Source organism: Phodopus roborovskii, unplaced genomic scaffold, assembly GCF_943737965.1.
Source record: "Phodopus roborovskii unplaced genomic scaffold, PHOROB, whole genome shotgun sequence".
Classification (NCBI taxonomy): domain Eukaryota; kingdom Metazoa; phylum Chordata; class Mammalia; order Rodentia; family Cricetidae; genus Phodopus; species Phodopus roborovskii.
In genome coordinates, this window is record NW_026126954.1 from 41,664 (window position 1) to 68,197 (window position 26,534).

The 26,534-nt window shown below is 35.9% G+C and overlaps 1 pseudogene; it reads left to right on the top strand.

Moving 5' to 3' along the window:
* The first annotated feature begins 964 nt into the window (after nucleotides 1–964).
* The window catches only part of LOC127214689 (histone demethylase UTY-like), a 54,129-nt pseudogene continuing 28,559 nt past the window's right edge, over nucleotides 965–26,534 (top strand).

Genomic DNA, 26,534 nt, shown 5'->3' on the forward strand with positions numbered 1-26,534 from the left:
ATATAGGATAGATTCCCAGTATCCATAAGGTGGCTCACAACCATCTTTAACTCTCCAGTTCTGGAAGTCTGATGCCGCAACAGGCTTCTGTTGGCATGACATGCACATACTTTTGCAGGCAAACACCTCATAAAATCTAAAATAATAATAACAACAACAACAACAACAACAATAATAATAGTAACAACAACAATAATAAATACATAATAAAAATACATAAGCTGGGGACTTTGGAAATGTACATGGTCAGAGAACATGAATTTCAATACTAAATATACTCTACTCTCATAATTTAAAAAAACAAAATTGTTAATACATCTTTTTCTAGTTTACAAAGTTCAACACATGTACAATGTACATTAAATTTACTATAAATCTTAATAAACTCTTTGTGTCCATGACTGTACCAGGCAGATGCATTGTTTAGTTTATGTTTACAGGTATAATAGTTTGGTATAAGAATATATATGTCTTTCCCTCCCTTCTCCTTCCCTCCTTCCCTCCCGTTTACTCTCTTTGCCCTCTCACATGCACTCTAACCACCCTCCCCTCCCATCCCCCCACCCCAATTCCATATGTAGGGGAATGCCATACAGTTGGGGTCATGTAAGTCTGACAGGTCCTGTGAAGTAGGGACTAGGGCTTCTCTCCTGTCTCTAGATTAAGGCAGTTATCCCTCCATGGGGGATGTGTTCACAAGGTCCTTTTGTGCACCAGGAATACATCCTGGCTCCACTGTCTGAGGTTATAAAAAAAAAAAAAAGAATATATATGTCAATATTGAACAATATGCAGTAATTGAATCAGATAATTAACTTAGACTATTTACTTTTTAAAATGTTAAAATTTTCATTATAGATGTTGTTAGATATTTTAATTGTATTTTTTGGTGGCTTCAGTTTTATTTAACATTTTGTCGTTGGGTTAGGCATTTTATGATATTTAAATCAACCTCTTTTCTTCCTTTTCCCAGGGTTCTGATAAAGATCAGAGTTTATATTTGGCAACAGTGAATGATGACCACCCTCCATATCTCACTGGGTCCACAAAATATCTCCAAGCAGCTAGCACTGGTATTCAGAATCAGAATGGAAATCATAGTGTGCCTCAAAATTCACGTCCAAAAGGGCATGCTCCAAACCATTTCTCCTTTCATATTCCTACCTCAGAAGAACAAAAGGTCACTAATTGTACCAAAGAGAGTAAGCATTCAAGGAGTAGATCCTTGAGTTCTAAAACAAGTAGGCAAGACATATCAAATATTTGTATTAATGTAAAGGGACATTCTAATCATGTTCATCAGATCACATCAGTTGCTATCTCCAGCCCTAATAATGAAGATTCTGAGTCAACAAATTTAGTAGTAGACAATCCACAGCCTTCTGCCTTGGTTGGAGAAGCTATTGACAGTGTGGGTACTGGGACTTGTGACAAAGTCAATAATGTTCATCCAGCTATTCACAAAATGCCTGATAATCTTGCTGCTTCTTCACCCTCTTCAGCCAATTCCACAGAATCACTTTCTCCAAAGTTAACTAACCAGAATCATGCACACATTACTGGTTTTATCATCCCTCACAGTAGATTACATACCAGTAATAAAGAAGGGCAAGAAAACTCAGAGAGCTCTGTCGTTGTTAATCTTGGCCTCAGACCTAGACCTCAAATTACACCACCAGTGTCTGTGTCTATATACTCTACTTCAACAGAAGTTCTGAAAGCATGCAGGTGAGTGTGGTAAAGTTCATCAAAAGGTGAAAATTATTAAGAAGACATGAAATAACTAAATACGATTCTATCCTATGCTTGTAAAATGTGTCAAAGACTGTATAGTTTTTTATGTTTAAAAGGCAGTTTCATATGCAGTGTTTTTCTTTTTGTTTGGGTGTTACTATTCATTGTTTATTATTTATTTATTAAGACTGCTGCATTAGGTAAGACATATCTTTGTCTAGTATTACTACCTTTTACTACTTATTACAATAGGCATCATGATTCTGGAGGTTATATTTACAGTGCTGAATCTTACTTGGTGGAAAGAATAATACTCCTCCAACTCTTTCTGTTTTCTTTTGTTTGTAGTTTTGATAGCTTTGTTGTTTTTATTTTTAGTGCTAACAAGTATTGACCTTAATAACACAATTTGCTAAAACAGGGCTTTTTGTTTTTTAATTTAAAGGTAAATTTTAAAGGAGGTAGAAAGAGTTGGGAAACTAATAGCTTTAATAGCCATTATAGAAGATCAATCATATTCTGTGAGAACTTTGAGATTAAGACCATAATAACTTATCTAATAGGTTTTCATCTTCCTACTGCAAAAGCAAGGCAGAATCAAAAGAAACAGGGATATTTCTTTGTACATGGTGTTGCTAGCAACAGGGACTGTCCTTTAAATTCTTGGTAGCCATTAAGGCAATAAATAGCCTGCATTGTTTTTAAAGAAGAAGGTATCACATCTCATGGAACTGGAACTAGAAATGGTTGTTTTCTTCCATGTGGGATTTTTGAACTTAAACTAGGTCCTTTAGAAGAGCAACTCTTGTCCTTAATTTCTGACACATCTCTCTGGTTTGAATGCTTTACCATAATTTTAATATTTTGAGTTCCATACTATTGATATTTAATACATTTAAAGTTTTATTATGTGGGCCTGAGTAGTGTAAACTTGAAAAGTTGAATTAGTTCCTGAATTAATTCAATTTCATATTTATAAATATTACCTTACAGTCTTATGCCCAAAAATTTAGAGTTTGAGAGTAATCTTTATAAGTTTTTATTAACGTATAACCTGGCAATTATGATACTTGTCACTAAAGAAAAACAAGTTAATTCAAAGTTACATACTTGTATAATGATTACATGCAGTATGTTAACTGGACCTGTTTGTAACCATAGCTTCAAAAATTATTAAGAGTTGGCTAGATTGATGGCTGTATCCTTAACAACAGTTTTTGCTGTTGCAGAGGACCTATATTTGGTTCATAGCAAGTCCAGTTTTTGATTGCTTAGCTGTCTTTCTAACCCTGAAGTTAAAATTTGATGAAGCAGAAGAAATGAATTTTCTGGATTTTGGATTGGCTGTAACTTTGGAAAGTTATTGGCATTATTTTTAGGAAGAGAAATATAAGGATAGTACTGTCATTAAATTTGTGTGTGTGTGAATATTTAAAATCTGATGAGAATTTGAGGAGGGAATAAAGTTAGAGTCATAATTTAGTTGATATTTATGTTTTAATTGAGAAAAGAAATTAGGAAATTACAACCAATGTAAAGAATGTTTAATAGTTCATTCCATTAAAACTTACTAGTTCCTTATAATGAATAATTCTGATTTTTTTCCCTCTTAAACATCAATTTATAGCTATTATATAACTTCTGGTATTTTTCTTTTAAAAAGGAATCTAGATAAGAATGGCTTGTCTAATAGTCATGTTCTGTTGGATATATGCCCCTCCTCCAAGACCTCCGACTTCACCATATCCTCCCTTACCAAAGGAGAAGTTGAATCCACCTACTCCTAGTATTTATGTAAGTCTGATTAACTAACTAGAAATAAGTCAATTGTCTGAACCAACTTGAATGATACTATAGGTAGATACATATTTAAATCAGCATAGATTGACTTTTAGGGTAACTATAAGTATCTACTCTTAAGGGATTGAATATTTTAAATATTTCAGAAATACATTATTGTATTCTGAATCTGAAAATAAGTCTTCTTACTGTAGATAACAAAAACATTTATTTTCTAATCTTTGCAAGAAAATTGTTTAGAGATAGCAAATTAAGCAATGTTTTGATTGGTTTATGAGATTAATGAAGCAAAACTTTTCTATTGTTCTTAGTAAATATTTATCTGCATCTATTGTTTTCTAAAAGTGTCAGCTGTAAAAATAGTATTTGTTTCTCGTTTCTCATGTGTAAGGATTGTAAGCTTTCAGTAGGATAGTAAGGTAACATGCTAAACTGCTTGTGATTGCACAGCTAGCACTTGAGAAAAAAGAGGCAGGCACATATCTGTGAGTTCCAGGATAGTTTGTTCTAAAGGTGAGTTTCAGACCAGCCAGGAATACATAGTGAGACCCATTCTGAACAAAGCCAAACAGCCACAGCCCCACCTGTATTTATGATTTTTAACCTTCCCTTTTCTAATTAAAATGACAAATGTTCTAGGCAAGTAAGTAATAGACACACACACACACACACACACACACGGGGCGGTGGTGGTGTTATACACAGAGTTGAAAAAGAAACTAAGGGGGAGAAGTGGTAACTTTCTAAATATGTTGAGAATAAACAAAGTTAAAATTTGTCCTTTTGGTGACCTATTTCTTTTTACATGTTTATACTCAAAAGTGCATAATTTAGCATACCTTTTATTAAATAAATGAAGAAAATACATTTAAAATGTGCTGTTGGAAAAAATGGGTTATTTAAAATGTCTTTCATTAAATTACTTTAAAAAAGTAAAACAGAAAAGAATTTATATTTTCTCTATAATTTCTTGAAAATATGAACACAAAATACTATAATGCTGCTTCAGTACACATCAAAAAATAAAATGTCATATCCACACTATACCAATGTGTATGTGTGCTTTGTCTATTTTAAATTGCCAAATATGCATGGAGTATAAGAGTTTCCAGAGAACTAATGAAATGTCTTAACTTTATAGCTGGAAAATAAGCGTGATGCCTTTTTTCCTCTTTTACATCAATTTTGCATCAACCCAAAAAACCCGGTCACAGTAATTCGAGGCCTTGCTGGAGCTCTTAAGTTAGGTAACTTTTAAAATATTTGAACAGTTTCAATATTAGTGAACTTAGAATAGCAGTAGTTGGTTGTGTAATTTTATGATGTAGAATATTTTGTTTATTTTTGTATTTTTAATCTCCTATGCCTGTTTCTGTCTCAACTACTATCTCTGCTTTCTCTTATTTTTCATTTCTTCCTCCTCTTCCCCTGCTCCTTCCCTTCTTTTTGTAATAGTCTTCCTCTGCTCCTTTCTTTATTCTGTCTTCCATTTCTCTACATTAGTTCCATATGTATCTGCTTTTTAATAGCTTATTAATTTTTAAAAAGTTTTTAGGGTAATTTATATGTCATTAAACATGTCTTTGGAGCACATGATATTGCTTACCAGCAGCTTAATTTAATTCATGTCTTTTAAAAGATGGTTTATATTACATAATAGAATATTTTTAGTATAAAATACAAAAGAGAATTGTTTCATCTGTTATAATGGCTACATCAAGGGACTGATCTACAATTCTGCTACCAAATGGATTGGAACTATTTTGACAGAAACATAATATTCCATAATTTTAATTTCTTTCAAATTTTTAATGAGTGTAATTTTACAAATTTAATGAGTAATATTTATTTTTGAAGATCTTGGATTGTTCTCTACCAAAACTTTGGTAGAAGCTAACAATGATCATATGGTAGAAGTGAGGACACAATTATTGCAGCCAGCAGATGAAAACTGGGATCCCACTGGAACAAAGAAAATCTGGCGGTATGAAAATAAAAGTTCTCATACTACAATTGCTAAATATGCACAGTACCAGGCCTGCTCCTTCCAAGAATCATTAAAAGTAAGTTCACTTTGCATAAACATTGGGAGAAGAGTGTTAAGGGGATTTTTTTTTTTTAACACAAATGCTTGTTTTTGTGTGGGGCAGCAGTTTTGAGTCTTTTTCCTCAAGTAATCTCAACACTTTGAACTTGCAGAACAGAGTATGCTGGATGTCCAGTGAATTCAAAGGATCTGTCTGTCTTCTGTCTCCCTGCACTAAAATTACAAATCTATAATCCTAAGGACATTGACAAATTTAATTGTATTCAGACAGTGTCTCACAGTGTAGCTCTGGCTGGCAAGGACCTTTGAGTGATTGCACCTGCCTCTGCATCCCAAGTGTGTGCCACTGTGCCTACATAGGACACTGAGGAATATTAAAAACATGTTTAAATACCATGAAATCTAAGAAGAGACCCATCCATGTTCAAGATGGATATAAAACAGTAGTAGTCAGTAGCAGAAAAGAAACTCCTCATACTGTAGTTAATACCACCCTCTCCCCATCTTGTGGACTGAACATAGAACCTTCTTCTTGCTACACAAGTGTTCTACCACTAAGCTAAATCCCTAACCCCTCTTATATTTTAGTTAAAACACTAAGTATATAGTATATGTATAAGTATAAGTATATGTTTGAAAGATACAAAAAGGAAATACCTAGCTGCATATTAAGGCATAGGCACATCAAAATAACAGTTTTGAACACAAACCATAAAAGCATGAATAGTTTAAAATGATGTGTTTCAAATTATTTTAAAAATCTCATTTTTACATACAATTACCTAATTAAGTAAAGCTATATGTGCTAATGTAGGCAAAAAGAAAAATACTCCATGATGAAGGTATCTTTGATCACTAAGAATCACTAATTCTTCAGACTGAAAAAGATAAATTTACGTAATAGTCCATCAAAGTTTATAAATAATTCTAAAAAAGAAAAAAATAGCCAATAAACATTTTAATAATACATAGGTTCATAGTTATAAAGGAAATACAAGTCATTTCACCCTACTTTGAATGTCTCCCATCAATAAAACAAATAATTATCAAATGCTAACAAAGGATTCTCACAAAAATCCCAAGTTAAGCAACCACAACATATATGCAGAGGAGCTAGGGATAGTCTTCATCTCTTCCTTTCCCACCTGATCCCTTCGATTTCCATCCCCACCCACCCCAAGTTTATTATTTCCCTTTTGCAGGGAAATTCACACATCCTCTGTGGTGCCAGCCCTCCTTGTTACTTAGCCTCTCTGGTGCTGTGTGTTGTAGCATGATTATCACTTACTATACAGCTAATATCTAGTTATGAGTGTGTAGGAACCATGTTTGTCTTTCTGGGTTTGGGTTACTTCACTGAGAATGATTTTTGTCTAGTTCCATTTATTTGCCTGCTGCTGTCCCTCCCAGTTGAATAACCATTTAATCCCAAATTAACACACAGAGGCTTATATTAAGTATAATCTGTTTGGAAGATTGCTCAGGCTTATTACTAACTAGCTCTTACAACTTCAATTAACCCATAATTTTTACCTGTCTTTAGCCGCATGGCTTGGTATTGTTCATCTTTTTCCCTCTGCATCTGCTTTTCCTGTTTCCAAAATTCTTCCTGTGTTTTATTGAGCCAATACAAGTAACAAAACTTTATAGTGTACAAGTTTTTTAGCCCATAGCAGCCTGCAAATTTCCTGATGTCATTATTTTTAACAGCTGTGTAATTGTTTATGTACCACATTTTCTTTATCTGTTCTTCAAAAACATCTTAGGATGTTTCCATGTCCTGGGTATTATGAATAATTATGCTATGAACATAGTTGAGCAACTGTTCTTCTGGAATGATTGAATATCCTTTGGGTATATGCCCAAGAGTGGGACAGTTGGATCTTGAAGTAGATTGATTGACAGTCTTTTGAGTAATTGCTATATTGATTTCCAAAGTAGCTGTACATGTTTGGACTTCCCCCAGCTGTAGATCACCTTCCCCCTTGGTCCAGATTTTTTCCAGCATGAGTTGTCATTTGTGTGCAAAGGTCATGTGGAAACATACACTAATTCGTAAGTTTGTTAATAAATATAATAATTTTTAGAGAGATGAGTTAGAAGTCCCCTTCCTGTGTTGATAATAGTACTCACATTAGCCCTAGGATACTAAATGGAAAATCTCAGTTCCAGATGTTACATCCCTGAGTAGTTAGTTTGTCAGGGATGCTTTAAAGTCTCATAAGTAATTTTTCTACTGCTCTGAGAAAATACCACAGCCAGTGCTACTTGTAAAATAAAATGTGTAATTTGTGATGGAACAGACATATGGCAGCAGGAATAATTGAGAATTCATATCTTGAAGTAGAGCGGGAAACTATTCACTGGAGATGGAGATTTTTGGAGGCTTTTAAAAAACCATTTTTTAAAACAAAATTTTCAAACATCATTCTTGAATCATGTTTTCCCCTTTACCAATTCCTCCTATATTCTCTTGGTATCCTACTCATATCCAACCACATGACCCCCTCAAAAGAAATAAAATTCAAACAACAAAAGTAATACACACAAATATACTCTATAAAACACAAAAACTGAGGTTGAAATAAATAAGAAAAATAACAGTAAGACATTAAAAAATGTTCTGAGGAAGCAAAAAGTGGCACCTAAATAAAACAAAAAAACATTGATTTTGGTTTGTATTAGTCAACTACTCCTGGGCATGATGCCTTTGAAGTGTGGCTCATCTACCCAGTGAGACTCTGTTGTAGAGAATGGATTTTGTCATTGCCAGGGGGAGCCTGTTGCACATAGTTTCTTGGTTTGGAGTGAGCGAGTATGTTGACATTCCCCTCTCAGCACAGCGACCCATCTGGTTTGAATTTGTGAATGATGCCACAGTCTCTGTGAATTCATACTTATGTTTGTATGTGTGTTCTATTTTGTCTGGAAGATATTTGTTTCCTGTAGTCTTCCACCACCTCTTTCTCTTACAATGTTGCCTTGGGTGGGGTGGGGGTCCTCTGCAAGCAGGATAGTTGCATCCTGTATATCTGTGAGGTACGTCCAGTTCAACAGGACACAGCAGCTGGTGTTTGTTCCAAGTCTGAGATAGAGCAAAGGTCACCCACACCAGCCGTTTAACAAAATCCACTCTTAATCGGGCAGAATAAAATGGTTGTGTATTATTTTTTCCTTTGAATAGACAATCTTATGCTTTTAACATTCTGATTTCCCTAGTGCTTATCTTTGAGCACAAGGACTTTTGTGCACCTGAATCTCAATTTTGCTTATTTTTAAAAAAGAAAATAATTTGCAGAGTCCAAAGTTGAATGCATTGCCTTTTATGGCTAGCCTAAATGTAGGTAAGCATGAGAATTATAACAGAGGAAAGGACAAGTAAAAGAGCAAATTCTTCTTAACTATAATGGACATTCTAAGGTCACTTAGGAGATTTTATCTCTATTAAAAATCATTAATTTGACCATTTATAGAGACCATATATGAGAAAAATCATAAAACCAAGATTATATTTGAGCAACAGATAATCTATAATTGTTCTGTTTTGTGAAACTGTAGTTCTCCACTCACCCATCTCAATTCATTTCTGCTAATATTTTTGCTATATTTGGCAGTTCTTTTTGTATTCCATTAACTACTCCTGGGATACAAAATAAAAACTACAGTGGCTGCAACTGTTACTTGGTCTAATAGATGTAAATGTCATCAATTTTCAAGGATAGTTCTCCAAATTCTGTTCAGATTTACTGAGCAAAATAGGTATAATATGGCCTAGCTCACATAAATCTTTATTCTTTATAACCTGCAGGAAGGGCAGTGTAAGTAGCATTTTTACCAAAAAGTTCCATTCCAAAGGCAGTTGTAGAGAAAAGGATATGATCACAGGTGAAATTACAGTACTGAGGGATAATAATGTGATTTTTAAAAGCAAAACACTATTGACAAAAATACCAGGTGAAGTCATATTATATAGGTATGCATATGTTCTATTTTATTCCATTATTTGTACATGATATATAAGAGTAACTTCTCTGCTATGTAAGTTTCTTTTTCCATCTTTCTTTCTTTCTTCCTTTTTTTTTTTTTTTTTTTTTTTTTTTTTTTTTGTCCCCTGAGACAGGGCTTCTCTGTAGCTTTGAATCCTGCGCTGGAGCTCACTATGTAGACCAGGCTGGCCTTGAACTCATAGAGATCTGCCTTCCTCTACCTCTTAAGTGCTGGGATAAGAGGTATGTGCCACCACTGCCCAGCACTCAGGAATAGACAGGTCTTCTCTGACACTAAAAGGTGGTTTTTGTTGATTGCCTTGTGTCAAATGAAGCCAAAACTCATTTTCTAAACGATTGGCAATCGATAGCATTATTCTACATACAATAATACTATCTGAGACTTTGCTCATTTTCTGGAAAGACCATAAACATAATCTTGCCTTGATGTTAGAAGTATATTGGGTCTTTCCCACTGGTTAGTCTCAAGATCTTTTCATATATTTTATGTTGTGTCTTCTTCAAGGCAGTAGAAACATCACTATTTTTTAAAGAGGAAAAAAATGAAGTTATTATAGTTAAATGGAGATTCAAGTATATATATCCCCTTTTCTTTTTTAAATTTTCTGTTTATGTGTTTAATGGTGTTGTTCACAATAGTTTGGCCGTGTTGATTGTTAGGGATTTTAATAACATGGTATTTCATCAATTGCTAAATTGTTTAATGTGTTTGCTAATATATGTAATATATATGTATATATACACACATTTGTATAATATATATGTATATACATACACATTTGTATAATATATATACACGTATATGTATATATACACACATATGACTATTATCAGGTTTTAGTTGTAATTTGAGTTTTAGAAAGAAATATATCCAGCTATTTGACAAAGTCAGGTTTCAGATAAAAGGCAAAGATATTTTCCTGGGACCCCCAGGACTCCTTGCTATGCTGGGAGCTGTGCTATGCAGCTGCCTGATAAGGAAGAGGCATTACTTGTCTGTCTTTAATATACTCTGAACACAGGACTTTAAAGGAACTATTGCAGAAAAAGCCCCAACATACACACTCATTCAAGATAGCAAGTTGATGTGATAGCCACCCACTACTAATTATGCAGTAGAAGTTTAGAAGACTATATAAATGTATATTTTCAGTAGAAGGTAGGCTTTTGTGATCTTCCTCCAGTATACTCTCTTGCTAGAGTCTGATCATTCATGTCTGGTCAAAGACAAGCATGGAACTAAAAAAGAAGAAAAAATTAATTAATTATGGTCATTAACTTTTGAAGATTTAAACCTAAGGCTATAAATTTGGAATTTTTAAAATTCAGTGTGTCTTTAATTTTGAGCTCAAGAAGACTTTCCTACTAGATAATGAGATACTCAGAAGTATCTGAGAAATAATCACACAGTGTTCTGAAGGAGAAAACAATGGGATATAAAAAAGCACATACCAGCCAGGTGGTGGTGGTATACTCCTTCAATTCCAGTATTTGGGAGGCCCGTAGACAGATCTCTGTGAGTTCAAGGCCAGCATGGTCTACAGAGTGAGTTACACAACAGCCAGGGCTGTTACACAGTAAAACCCTGTCTGGAAAAAAAAAAAACAAAATAAACAAAAAAGTAAAACAAAACAAAACAAAAAAACCAGAAAGTATATACCAGCTCATGCTGTCAATAAACAAAACCATGATTAGCGTTAGTGTTAATGGAAGAATTATGCCTGTTTACACTGTTATTTAAATTTTTTGTTAAGTCATTCACAAGTACAAATTTAAAAAAGGAAGTTACCCGGTAACTGGAGATAGCCAGTTTAAGATGTTTCCCCCATAACTGGGGTCATAACTGGGAGATCCACTTGCACCAGGTTTCTTCTACCTGATCCAGAAATGACTCCTGCCACAGTCATCTCATTCAGTACTCTCCCACTCAGTTATTTCTCCAACCTGATTCTTCAAGTTCTCATGGCACTTATCCCCAGTCCACCCATGAAATCTCTTCTATTTCTCTTTCCCAGGGAAACCTGAATGTCCCTCTTAACTCTGCTTGTTATCTATAGTCTATGATTTATATAGCATAGTTATCCTTTATTTTATAGCTAATGACTACGTGTGAGTGGGTTCATACCACATTTCTTCCTGGGTCTGAGTTACCTCACTCAGGATGCTATTTTCTAGTTCCATCCATTTTCTTGCAAATTTCATGATGTTATTTTTTAACAGCTGGGTAATACTCCATTGAGTAAATGTACCACTTTTTTGGGGGGGTGGGGTACTTTCAAGACAGGGTTTCTCTGGGTAGTCTTGATTTTTCTAGAACTCACTGTGTAGATCAGGATATCTCCAACTCATAGAGACTCTGCTTCCCCATGCTGGGAACAAAGGCGTGTGCCACCACTGCATGATTGAACCACACTTTCTTTATCCACTCCTTGATTGACAGGCATGTAGGTTGTTTGCAGGTTCTGGCTATTACAGATAAAGATGCTGTGAAGATAGTTGAACAGATGATCTTGTTGTATGAGCATGCATCCTTTGGGTATATCCTAAGAGTGGAATTGCTGGATCTTGAGGTAGACTGATTTCCATTTTCCTGAGGAACCGCCATTTTCAAAATGTCTGTACAAGTTTGCACTCCCACCAGAATTGAAGAAGTGTTACTCCACATCCTCTCCGGCATAAGCTGTCATCAGTGTTTTTCATCTTAGCCATTCAGATAGGTATAGGATAGAATCTGATTGGCATTTCCCTGATAGCCATTTGATATTTTCCTGTTGAGAATTCTGTGTTTATATCTGCTCTCCAGTTTTTAATTGACTTTTTCCCCCTCCAATGTCTAGTTTCTTTATATATTTTGTCAATCAATGCTCTATCAGATGTAGGGTTGGTGAAGATTTTTTCCCACTCTATGGGCTGCATGGTATCCTTTGCCTTACAGAAGTTTTTCAGTTTCATGAGGTCCCATGTATTAGTTATTGATTTTAGTGCCTGTGCTGTTGGTATTAGATCTAGGACGTTGATTCCTGTGCCAGTGCACTCAAGGCTATTCCCCACTCTCTAGTCTCAGGTTCAGCGTAACTGGATTCATGTTGAGGTCTTTGAGCCACTTAGACTTGAGTTTTGTATAGGGTGATAGCTGTGGATCTATTTATATTTGACTTCATGAAGATATCTGGTGAGGCCAGCAACATTTGTTGAAGATGCTTTCTTTTTTTTCCATTGTATTAATTTAGCTTCTTTTTTTGAAAGTCAGGTATCAGTAAGTGTGTGGATTTGATTTGGGTTTTTGGTTATATCCCACTGGTCTACTGTCTGATTTTGTTTTGCTTTTGCCACACCACAAATTCATTCACTTATTTATTCACTCATTTATTTATTTTTATGTTGCATTGTTGTTCGCCCCATCCCATTCCTAAGCCTTCCCAATCTACTCCTCTTCATTTCTATTTCTAAACAACTTAGTCTATCAAGTTGTTGAAAGACTAAGCATCTCTTCTTGTGTTCTAGCTGAACAAAGCTACTCAGTATGTGGAATAGGGCCCCAAAAGCTGGTAAGACTCAGAGACAGCCCTTGGTCCCACTTTTAGAAGTCCCACAAGAAGACCAAGCTATAAAAATGTCACATGTAGGCAGAGGGTCAGGGCCAGTCCCATGCAGGATCTCTGCTTGTCTGTACAGACTCTCTGAGTTACTGGGAGCCCATGTTAGTTGATTTTGTGAGTTTTCTTGTAAAGTGCTTGGTCCGTCTGTCTCCAAAAAATCCCTTTTCTCCTCTTCTGTAGAGTCCTGAAACTCTGCCTAATATTTAGCTGAGGGTCTTGGCATCTGTTTTCATCAGTTGCTGGATGAAGTCTCTCTGATGACAATTGGGCTTGGTACCAATATGGCCACAGGAGATGGCCAGCTCTGGCTATTTACCTACTTTTGCTAGAATGTGTAGCTACCATGCTTTTGTTTTTGTGCTAGTACCATGCTGTTTTTATTGTTATAGCCTGCTCTGTTGTAGGGCTTGGAAATCAGGATTGTAATATCTCTGTAATGTCTTTTATTGTACAGGATTGTTTTACCTATGCTGGGTTTTTTGGTTTTTCTATATGAAATTGAGTAGTGATTTTGAAGTCTGAGTTGTGTTGAGGTTTTAAATGGTTATTGTGTTGAATCTGTGGATGCTTGTGATAAGATTGCCATGTTTACTATGTTAATCTTATCAATCCATGAGAATGGGAGATTTCCCCATCTAAATTAAACTTTTATCTAACCACTTGACTAAATGTGTTTATGAGCTGTAGGAATTCCCTGGTAGTATCTTTGGTGTTGTTTATATATACTATCATATCATCTGAAAATAGTAATACTTTGATTTCTTCTTTTCCAGTTTGAATTTTCTTTATCTCCTTTACCTGTCTTATTGCCTTAGCTGTAACTTCAGGTTATAGATATGGAGAGAGTGGAGACAGCCTTGTCTTGTTCCTAATTTTAGTGGAATTGCATTGAGTTTCTCTCCATTTAATATGATGTTGACTGTTGACTTGCCTTTATTATGTTTAGGTTCCTTTTTTCCTGATCTCTCCAAAACCTTTATCATGAAGGGGTGTGGCTTTTGTCGAATACCTTTTCAGCATCTCATGAGCTAATCACATGTTTTTTTTTTTTTTTTTTTTTTAATGTTGTTTTTGTTGTTTCTTTGTGGATTACATTGATAGAACCCACCCTCCATCTCTGGGATGAAGCTTATTTGGATGATTTTTTCTGTTGTTGTTGTGTTCTATGATTTGATTTGCCAGAATTTTAGTTAGTATTTTTGCATCAGTGTTCATGGGGGAGATTGGTGTGTAGTTTTCTTTCTTAGTTGAACCTTTGTGTGGTCTAGTTATCAGGATAACTGTCAGTGTTAACTTTTATTTTGTGAAAGAATTTGAGGAGAATTGGTATTAGCTTTTCTTTGAAAGTCTGGTTGAATTCTACATTAAACTTTTTGCCATGAATTTTTGCCATGGACTGATCCAGTCGGGGGTCTCCTCTGTGGGAGGAAGGGCTCCAGTAATAGGTCGGTAAGGATTTGGTGAGTACAGAGAGACATGCAAAGAGATGTGGTTGGAATCTGCTGCAAGTTTACCTCAGTGAGAACATCAGATATATACAAATTATTTAGGAAATAAGATTTGACCCCATGTCAGGTTGTACTTAGTCACATCTGCTGAGTAGTTACATGTTGACAACTTACCTTGAAACTAAAAGAACAGAGCAGGAAGTACCCTCTAAGTACCTTCTGGCCTCCAGAGAGTGCTTAAGAGTCACAGACCGGAAGTCAATTTTATTCTTAGAATTCTGTCAAGCAGACTCCTGTGTAAAAATGTAGAAATTTGTAAAGCTTAACATATTTATGGCCAGTCAGGCCAATTTGGTTGTTTTTGAAGCACCCTCTATCCAACTTTTTGGGGAGGTGAGCATTTAATTTTTGTAATAGTCTTGTTAAACTAATTTGGTCCCTTTTTGTCAATAAGCACTGAGGAGGTCTTGCTCTAGGTAATCTTTCCATAAAGTTAAGTGTGTAATACACTTTCTCTCCATCTATATTTATCCATCTAATTCCCTGATCATCATATACTCCAGTGTATGGCATAGGAGTATTTCTGAGTCTCCGTGGAGTTTCCCTGTTTACTGGAGGTACCCACCATCCTCCTCTGAGTATGTAATGCCTTCTACCATAAATTATAGTAGTAGGAATTCCTAGACTGTTTTTCTTGACTACTAGTGAACTCTCTGGTTCTTTTCCCTCCTAGTCTCTGAACTTTTATCCTTTCATTCACCAAGCCTTGGCCAGGACCTGTTATATTATTTATTATTATCAAGAGAGATAAAGTATAGAACCCAAATCCACAGAATTTGATCAATGGATTGGAACAAAGCATAGGGGCAGGATGCCAAGGACCTCTGGGAGACTTAAGTTCTGTGGAACACATGCCTGTGGTCCAAAAATATGGTTTTCTCCATGTCAAATAGACTCCGCTGGAGTCAGTGTGGCTTTTTTTTTTTTTTTTTTTATTTGATTTTTTAAAATTACTGCTTCTGTTGCCTTAAGACTTATAAGTCTATTTCAGTTTTTTATCTGTCCTTGATTTAACTTTGGGAAGAGGTATCCATTGGGATAATTGTTCATTTCTTTTAGATTTTCCAATTTTGTGGAGTACATTTTTGAAGCATAACCTAATTCAATGATTCCGTAGATTTCCTTGGTTTCTGTTGTTATGTGTCCCTTTTCATTTCTGATTTTGTAAATTTGTATATTCTCCCTCTGTCTTTTAGTTAGCTTGGATACGCATGAGTCTATATTGTTGATTTTTCTCAAAGAACCAACTCTTTGTTTTGTTGATTCTTTGTTTCATTCGTTGTTTCTGTTTTATTGATTTCAGTCTTCAGTATGATTATTTCCTGCCATCTACTCCTCTTGGATGTGTTTACTTTTTTGTCTAGAGCTTTACAGGTGTACAACCAAGTTACATTAGAAAATTCTCTAGTATCTTCATGAAGGCACTTAGTGCATCATTTTCATTGTGTCCCATAAGTTTGAGTGTGTTGTGCATTCGTTTTCATTGAATTCTAGGAAGACTTTTTTTTCTTTATACTTACTTGATCCAGTGGTCCAGTGGTGAGTCAGTTGAGAGTTTTTCAGTTTGCATGAGTTTCTAGGCTTCTTGTTTTTGAAATCTAGCTTTTATATAGTAGTCTTATAAGATACAAGATTTATTTCCATGGTGGGGGGAAAAACACTTTAAAAATTTCCTCCCTCCCTACCTCCTTCTGTCCCTTCCTCCCTTCATGTGTGGGGACTTACTTTGTGACCAAGTGTATGGACAGTTTTGGAGAAGGTTCTATGATATTGTAGAAGTTACTGTCTTTTGTGTTTGGGACAAATGTTCTGTCGGTTTTTGTTATGTATGTCCATTTGAGTTACAGTACCTTCTCTAGGCCTGAATGTGTGGATAGATACTGTTTAATTTTGACTTTGGCATGAGGCATATTGTTTCCTTTATCTATGCTGACAACTTTGCTATGTATAATAATCTCAACAGGCATCTGTGGCCTTTGGAGTCTGCAAAAGCCATCAGTTCAAGCCATTCTGGATTTTAGGGTTTTCATTGAGAAATTGCTTGTGATTCTAATAGGTCTGCATTTGTATTACTTGGCCTTTTCCCTTTGTCACTTTTAATATCTTTTTTTTTTTTTGTTCTGTATGTTTAGTGTTTTGATAAATTTGTGGCACAGGCATTTTATTTTCTGATCCAATCTACTATTTTGTGTTGTATAAGCTTCCTGTTCCTTTATAGGAATAGCCTTCTTTATGTTGGAAAAGTTTTCTTCTTTAATTTTGTTAAAAGTTTTTTATGAGATTTTTGAGCTAGGATTCTTTTCTTATTCTTGTTGTTCATAGATTTGGTGTTTCCCCAATGTCCCAAATGTTCTGGACATTTTGTGTCAGAAATTCAACATTTTCTTTCATCAGTAAATCTATTTCCTCTAAAGAGGACAGTATTTAATGCCTGAGATTTTCTCTTCCATCTCTTGTATTCTTTTGTTGATTCTTGCATCTGTAGTACCTGATCCTTTACCCAGGTTTTCCATCTCTTGAATACTCTGGTTGTGTTTTCTTTATTGCTTCTATTTCCATTTTCAGGTCTTCAACATTTCCTTGATATGTTTATTTATTCTTGGCTTTCTTTTAGTGATTTCTTTTTTATTTTTTCCAATTTTTAGTTTCCGTGTTTTCCTCAAAAATTTAAGGGAATTTATTTTTTCATTTTCTCTTTAAAGACCTCTCTATCATCCTCATATAGTCATTTTTTAGGTCATTTCTTGTGTTTCAGCTGTGTTGAATTGTCCAGGTCTTTCTGTTTTAGGTTAGCTTGGTTCCGGTGATGCCATATTGTCCTTTCTGTTATTGATAGTATTCTTACCTTGGCGTTTAGGCATCTAGATTTAGGGTGATTACAGGTGTAGCTGTTGATTCCTGCATTTGTCTTTGTTGGATGGGTATTTTGTTCTTTGCTTTCCTCCTTTCTCTCTGGTCTTCTAGCCTAAGTGGCCAAGGCTTCTAGTGATTTTTCAGGTTCACTGGTGTTCTGGGTCCAGGGATTCTGAATGTGGGATAGCCTGTAATATTGCCAAAGTCTTCTGAAGTTGTAACCAGGATATGTGATCCACAGACTGGGCCAGCAGTCTGAGAATGTTGGGCTGAAGGGCATTTGGTGGGTGGTAGGTGGTATCTACCTAGGGTCCCTAGATCTAGCCTGGCTTTTGATAAAGCTCCCTAGCTTGTGGACCCTACTATTCAGCATTTGGAGGTGTTTGACATTATGAGTTTTTAAAGAATTTCTTTGTCTTCTAGCACCTTGGAAAGGTGGGTCTCCAGACATTGGCCAGTGTGGACAGTTATTGGCTAGTAATTGAAGGATCTGCTCCAGTATTTAGAATTTTTCTCAAAGATTAGTTTTCTCTGTATGAGATCAACATTGATACAGGTTTTGTCCATGAAATTAAGAAATTTAATGCCATTGCTTTAGCTCCTTTTATTTCTCCCGAAGAACACATTACTGCTTTTGAGTTTGGTTTATTTTTTTTGTTGCCTACATTGATTTTACCTTTTATTCTAAGGTTAGAGTTTTCCCTCTTGGAGGTTTATAGGCTTACTATTTTTGTCAAATTTGGATTGACATTCATTAGCCCAGTGTTTTGCCTTTTTACATACTGTGCGAAAGCAGGCCTGTTAATTAGTTGTTTTCTTTTTTTGTACCCATTTTTTCCAGTATTACCTATTGTCACAGTCAAAGAAAAGTTGTTTGAGACTTTTGAATGACTGCTACAGTAGTCGCTGCGACATCAGAAGAGCTGCCAGTATAGGAGTAGCTGCTAGCCAGTTGGACAAGTCCCGATTAGTAACATACATGCATGCCATTGTCATCAGCAGATTTTCTGAAATTCTTTAAGAACTCAGAAGTAGGTTATCATGGTTTAATAAGGATCTGGATAAACAATTAGGCTGAACAGATGTTTATTCAGGGAGAAATAACTCACAACATAGACAGGTGAGCACCAGCAGGTTCCTGCTTCCAAGAATGCCTCCAGAAGTTCTCCTGTCCCAGTGAGGCTTGCAAGAGAGCATCCCCCTGCTCCTCCTCTGACCTAGTTCCACAGATCACTTACGCCCCCCCTGGCTCCACTCCCCAATGGTCATGGTCAGTGCCACAAAAGGAGACAAAGTGAATATCCCACTACAGTAGGTGGGTAATATTGTCACATACTTGAGCTGAAATCATAGATGTCATAAGTGTTGAACCCATTATTTTCCTGTTGATAATTTTCCTCATCTTCTATAACTAGTCCCCGGGGCTGAGGCAGTGTACACTGAATTTCTGAATTACATTGATGGGAATGAATATCTGTTATTCTGAATATAAATATGGTGTGTTTGAAATGAGAGGCAGCATATTTAAATCATTTTCCTGTATGTGGGAGCAATATTCCCTGACTAAGATGTCTCTAGGAGATTCAGAAGAGTTTCCTCTTTATGACCCAGGAATGAATCCATGGTGTGCATTACTGAAGGCCACATTGCAAAATAATTGGTAAGGATTTCATGTCTGTTCTCATGGGCTGTTTTTACATTCCCTCTTATGATTTTCCAGTTTTCAGCATTAGTGGTTCCTTGTTTAGGAAACCACAGATTAAAACTTTATTACTTGTAATAAGCTTCAGAGCTGTTCCTCTGAACAAAAACTTGTTATCAAAAGCTGTGTCTGAGAGAAATGACATAAATCTATGCTTATTTCTCACTCTCACTTATGGTCATGACCCCTTTGTGAGAGAACCAAACCTTATTTCTATTTAAGGAAAATTTTTCTTACCTTCTCCAAGAATCAAGTGCCCCTTCATTTGGTGCCAGTTATGGGCTCTTTTTGATCACCATGGCCAGCAATGTCAATCTGTTTGAGAGCTTAATAAAAGGGTTTACAATAAATGGGCGGCTGATGTTGGTTCAGACTTGGAGAGTCTGATATCTGGTTGTTTATGTCAGGCATATTTAAGGACAGAACAATTTTGGAAAAAGTTTCCTAGTTATGTGAAGTGGTCTTTTCAGGGCTGCAGTCTGAGCCAGCTGACTTGCCCAGTTCTTACCCTAGAAGGGGAGTGTGGATTTGGAAAAGGAGAGGTTAAAAAAGGAGCTAGAGCCAGCAAAGTCTGGAGGGAAAATCCAGTCAATAGTGAAAGTATGCAGCCAAAAGTGGGAACAAAGACATAAGACTTCTATTATCATGATTAAGGAGCAAACAGAGTTAATTCCCTTAACCCTCCAGGTATTTGGTAGCCATCTGTGCTATCTGGCTTTCAAGATCAAGAGTAAACACCTGAGCCCAAGTCTGTTGTTATTTAAATAACAGGCCAAACATCCTTTCTGAGATAGCCAAGTGTTTACAACTTTAGGTCTTTAGTCATACTAAGGACAGTTTTGAACTCTCTTATCTTGAGGCAAGATGCAGTGGATCCCTCTTTATGGGTCCTAACACCTGGTGATAATTAACTCAATCCCATCCGTACAACAAAGCTTAAAACATGATTATGTTGAAACTATTTTTAAACTACATATGACCTTTTCAATAAAGATGAGTTCTATATACTGACCGAGAAACAGTGCTCAAAATAAGGAGAATGACTGAGGTAACATAACAGCCTTTAGCAGTCATGTGTGACTCCCTGGCAGTGTAGAGATCACCAGGCTATTAATCACTTCTGCTTCCATACCTGTTTTGTGTATGTAGTCAGGGTTAAATAAAATGGGATGTAAAACAAACAAACAAACATGAGCAGAAAGGAGGTAGACATTTTTGGGAAGAAGACAGGACAAAACTGGAGCAAAGGGGAGACAAGCATGTAATGTGTATGAATTTGTTCAGTCTACATTAAAGACTTGCATAGAATTGTCAAAAGATTTAGTTGTCTAAATGTCACTAGATAATACATACAAAATTTTGTTTATGAACTCTATATTATTTAATTATCTGTGTATGTCACCAGCACAGTTTCTATTTCTCTAGTGTTGTAATAACTTTTACTATCAGAACTTCCCCTCAGTTGGTGTCCTTGAAGAGAACATATGTGAATTTTAACAGGGATTGGAAATAATTCTGAAAGTAGTTTCATTGGTATTTGTTTTTATTTTGATAGAAATTACAGTAAATGCAGAGTGCTCTAGGAGGAACTGACATTTTGGTTATTTGGTTTTTTAAAAGCACAAATAATTATGTGTTCATGGTTCTACAGAAAGGTTTTCACTTTTTCTTAGTGTTATGCCAGGTTCACAAAACCCTAAACAGACCACCATAAGGAGCTGACTCTCCGATATAAAAGCAATGGTTTCTTTATTGTTCAATCTGGCAGGGACCTCTACTTGGCAGCATTAGAGGTGTCTAGCAACAACTGAGGGAAGTTTTTAGGGCAAAGACCACAAGGCAGAGAGCCACAAGATTAGAGAATTTCCATGGTTACTCAGTCTTTACACAAAGTATAAAGTAAAGCAATAACCATATATTTAAGCAAGGTAGTCTTCTAGGGCTGTGGATTTATGAGTTTGTCAATTAGCTCATTAGGGGGTGCTTTGCAATTTGCAATTAGTGCTTATCTGGATTTCTTTAAAACAAAGGATTGTTGACACAGACAGTGGTGAACTAACTCCTTTCTCCTAGGGCTGGGCTGAGGCGTCTAGTCAGTACTCCCAGTTAGGGAGCCAAATTCTCTTTATCATTAGAAGTTTCCTTTTTCCCTGCATAAGTTCAGTGGCCCAAGTCTTCAAACATTTATTAATTTTAATTCTCCTTTTTTCTTTAAGTGGTATTAAATTAATTGATTCTCATGTGTTGTATTTTCCTTGAGTTTTTACATATAAGGTTGACTTGACAATGACTTTTAAGCTTAACTTCTGATATTTTATATTTTATGAAATGCTGGGTAATAGTTTTCTTATAATTTATAATATCTGTAGATGGAAGTTTCTGTTCCACCTGGTCCTGCAGCCATTGTATCCCAAATAAACATATAAACTGTTTGGCTCAGGATTAATACTAACAAACTCTTACAACTTAAATTATCCCGATTCTAATCTATGTTTTGGTTCCTTTTCTCAGTAAGGCATGCTCATCTTGCTTCCTCTACTTCTGACTGGTGATTGTCTCTGCATTCCTTCTTAGAATTATCCTTGTGTGCTTGCCCTGCCTATACTTCCTGCCTGACTACTGGCCAGTCAGTGTTTTTGTTAAAACTATATGAGTGACAAATCTTTACACGGAAAAAGAGCATTATCCTACAGCAGGTGTCTTTAGATATAAAAGTCACCACAGAATTGGATAAGAATCTTTATCATCTCTACTTGTTTGATAGCGTTAGGAAATATTACTACTGTAGAAAAAAGGGGGCCATGATATACTTTTCTCTAATACTATTTGTTCTTCCTAAGGGTTGAAATTTTAATGTTCAGGTATAATAATCCCATGGGCTCAATATGGGAATTTAAAGTTTATAATTCTGTGCTTTGTTTTTAGCATATTCATAGTTGTGCAGTCATCATCAGTTTTATAAGGCAGTGGTAATTTCTTTTTCAGAGAACAATCTGGGTTATATTGTTGGAACTGCAATCAATTGAAGGTCAACCATACCATTATTTTCTTGTGAAAGTTCATTTCCAATTTCAATAACTCATATTTCTTGGAGCTTATACAATTTGTACAACTGTATTGTAATTTCTGCATGCCACATCTACAGACTTGTTTTATGTTTTCATATGAATAAATTATGTAAAGTAACTTTTTAGTAGAGATTTTGAGATTTATAATATGTATCAGTACTTTGTGTGTGTGTTGTGTATATATGTGCATGCATATTTGTGTACCTTCCATATTTTGATCTAAGGACAGTTTGCAGGAGTCAGTTCTTTCTACAATGTAAGTCTACAATATTAGTCTAACTAAGCAGAAAGATTTTTTTCCCTCTTTTTTTGTTGACAAAGTGTATTAATTTCTTATGCAAATCACCATTTTGATCATCTATAGTTGCCATTTTGAGGCCATTCTCAATAATACTGTTATGAATAGCCCAATATAGATATTTCTGAGGACATAGGCATTATCTTGAACAGTGCAAAATATGATTGCTAGGTTTCATAAGGAGGTACTTTGTTAATTTGTAATAATAGTTGCCTGGTTTAACATTTTTGATACTTGATTTACTTGATCTAAGTTCTTCTGTTCTTTTCTTTTGTGTTACCTAAGTGCTTATAAAATTAGGCCTCCTTAAGTTTTGATAGTTGTTTTCATAGTAACTTTTACTAAACCCCTTTTTATTAACATATTGACCATTTGTGTAGTATCTTCTCTGAAATGTGTACAAAATCTTTGTTCATAATAAAATTAGGACAATTCCTGTTGGTTTTCTTATTTTTCTGTTATTTCATTGCTACTTCGTGACTGCAATTTTGTTACTATTATGAATCATATTGTTGATATCTGATACGCAGGAGATCATACAAAGACCCATAGGTTGACGATCACTGTTTTTATTCATTTTGATAACTTTTAGTGAATAATGTGATAATGTATAGTGAAATGCTCCTTTTTATAATATAGTCACAAACGCTCATATAAATGATTGTTGATTTATGTTATTGCAATAAACTTGTTATAATATGATTGTGAATGTTTTGTTTAATGAATAGGAAGAAAATGAAAGAAGAATGCAAGTCAAAGACTATTCAGATAGTGAATCAACATCTTCAGATAAGTAAGTAACTATAGGCATTCATTTTCTTGTCTTAAAGATATGCGTTCACATTTTATATTTTACTTTTTTTTTTAGTTGTGGAAGAAAACGGAAAGGACCTTTTAAAACCATAAAGTGTGGAATTAACATTGATCTGTCTGATATCAAAAAGTAAATCTCTTAACTCAGTACTATTTGTATGAATGGAAACAAAGAGAGTTTCTGTATTGGGAAATAAGTGTTTTCCTGTTCCTTTTCATGTCTAGTAGTGTTATTTAAAACCATGTTATTTAAAAATTATTTTTACAGGTTGGTTATAGTCTTTTTTATTTTTTTCTGAAAAAGACCAATGAATTAAGCTATAAACATTTAAAAGTAGGTAGTATATCATTTAGGGGCTTGGTGGTATTTGATTTTGGATATTTTTGTCTTTGTAAAAATTTATTAGTACTGATTCTGAAATGTTTACATATTATTAACTTTTTTTCTGAGTAATCACGAGACATTTTAGGAACAAGTTAGTTAATTTTCATTAATATTTCAGAACGTTTCACTGTAAATGTATTAATTATTTCAGGTGGAGGTTGCAGTTACATGAGCTGACTAAACTTCCTGTTTTTGTACGTGTTATATCAGCAGGAAATCTTCTAAGTCATGTTGGGTATACCATACTGGGAATGAATACAGTTCAACTATGTACAAAGGTTCCAGGGAGTAGAATACCAGGTAATATTACCAAACATTTTGTTTAGTTGAAATAAAAGAATTAGTCACATTTGCGAAATACAGGGCTAACTTTTCCCCCTCCCCCGCCTGAACTCCCTGGGTTGGCTCCTGATCCTGCTGCTCCTGTCTCTGGTCCCCATCGAGAGCACCCTTGAAGCTCTGATACACCCCCACCCATCCCCACCACCAGACTACCCCCCCTACCCTGTGCCCTACCACACCCATGGTCCTGCCACTCTGGTTGAGCACTGGGACAGAGGGTGGAGCCAACAGTCCACCCTACTTCGGAGACTTCTCGGAGCAACTCTGAACAAAGGAGACCTGACTATCCACACAGGACCACCCATAATTTCCACCTGCTTGGTCTCTGACCCAACCTCCAGTCCTCTGCTGGAGTCCCGGGCTCCTCCCAGAGATCCGCCTATCTCTGCAGGTCCACTCGGAGTTCCTGCAGGCAAGATCCTTGACCCCCAAATCCTGGCCTCTGCCAAAGAAGGAGGTCTCAGCTGGAGAGCGCCAGATTCCAGTGAGATCTCACTACCCTGCAAAACCTTCTCAAGTTCCAGCTCAGCCCTCGTCCTCTTCAGCCGGCTATCGGCCAGAGCTATTGGCCAGTGGGCCACTGTGAGTACCTGCTGGCATCTTCTTCTGGATCCTCATCCTTGACCCCATCCCTGGATCCCTATCTGCGGAGAAACCTCCTAGAGAGCTTAGACCACACAGAGCTACAGATATTGAATCTCAGACCCACTAAGCTCATTGGGGAAGTACCATAGAGAGAGGGGGGAGACACCACCAACACCTACTGGAAGAAACTATGGGAAGAAAGCAATACAAGAGAACACCTAACAACAGAAAGACAAACATGACACCACCAGAATCTAGGGCATCTACACCAACCAGAATGGAACACAACAAAGCAGAGGAAGCAGAAGGGTAGACTTAAAAATTACCATCATAAAAATGATAGAGGCCCTAAAAGAAGATGTGAGAAAATCCCTTAAAGAAATGGAGGAAAAAACAAACAAAAAAGTGGAAGAAATGAACAAATTCCTTAAGGAAAGTACAGAAAGCCAAGAAAAAACAATTAAGCAGGTGAAGGAAACTGAAATTGAAAAAATAAAGGCAACACAAACGGAAGGAATGCTGGAAATTGAAAAGCTGGGCAAAAAATGAGCAACTATGGACACAAACACAACCAATAGAATTCAAGAGATGGAAGAGAGAATCTCAGGCGCAGAAGATAAACTGGAAGAAATAGATTCATTGACCAAAGAAAGTCATAAATCCAACAAATCCTTAACACAAAACATCCAGGAAATGTGGGACACCATGAAAAGGCCAAACCTAAGAATAATAGGCATAGAGGTGACTAAGAATAATAGGCTCAAAGGTGCCAAAAACATATTCAACAAAATCATCGAGGAAAACTTTCCAAATCTGAGGAAGGACATGCCCATGAAAGTACAAAAAGCATACTGAACCCCAAATAGGCTGGACCAAAGAAAAAAGACCCCTCGACATATAATAATAAAAACACCTAGCATACAGAATAAAGAAAGAATATTAACAGCAGTGAAGGAAAAAGGGCAGGTAACATATAAAGGCAGACCTATCAAAATTACACCTGACTTCTCCATGGAAACCCTCAAGGCCAGAAGGTCCTGGATAGATGTTCTAAAAGTATTAAGAGAACACGGATGCCAGCCTAGGCTACTATATCCAGCAAAACTCTCAATCAATATAGATGGAGAGAACAAGATAATTAATGACAAAACCAGATTTTCCCAATATGTATCTACAAATCCAGCCCTACAGAAAGTATTGGAAGGAAAACTCCAACCCAAGGAAGGTAACTACACCCACAAAAATGTAGGCAAGGTAACTACACCCACAAAAATGTAGGCAACAGATAATCCAACTACACCAGAAACCTAGGGTGAAGCAGAACAAATATATTCACAATACCACTGCCAACAACAAACCTAAATCAAACAAGCATCAACAATCAATGGTCCTTACTCACCCTCAATATTAATGGTCTTAACTCACCTATAAAAAGACACAGGCTAACAGAATGGATATGAAGACAGAATCCATCCTTCTCCTGCATACAAGAAACACATCTTAGCTTCAAAGATAGACATTACTTCAGGGTAAGGTTGGGAAAAAGATTATCCAATCAAATGGAAATAAGAAGCAAGCAGGCATAGCTATCCTAATATCTAACAAGTCAGACTTCAAACCAAAATTAGTCAAAAGAGATGAAGACAGTCATTTCATATTCATCTCAGGAGAAATCCATCAACACAAAGTCTGTTCTGAACATCTATGCCCCTAATACAAAGTCACCCACATTCGTACAAGAAACACTACTAAAACTCAAAGCTCATATAAAACCTCACACACTTATAGTGGGA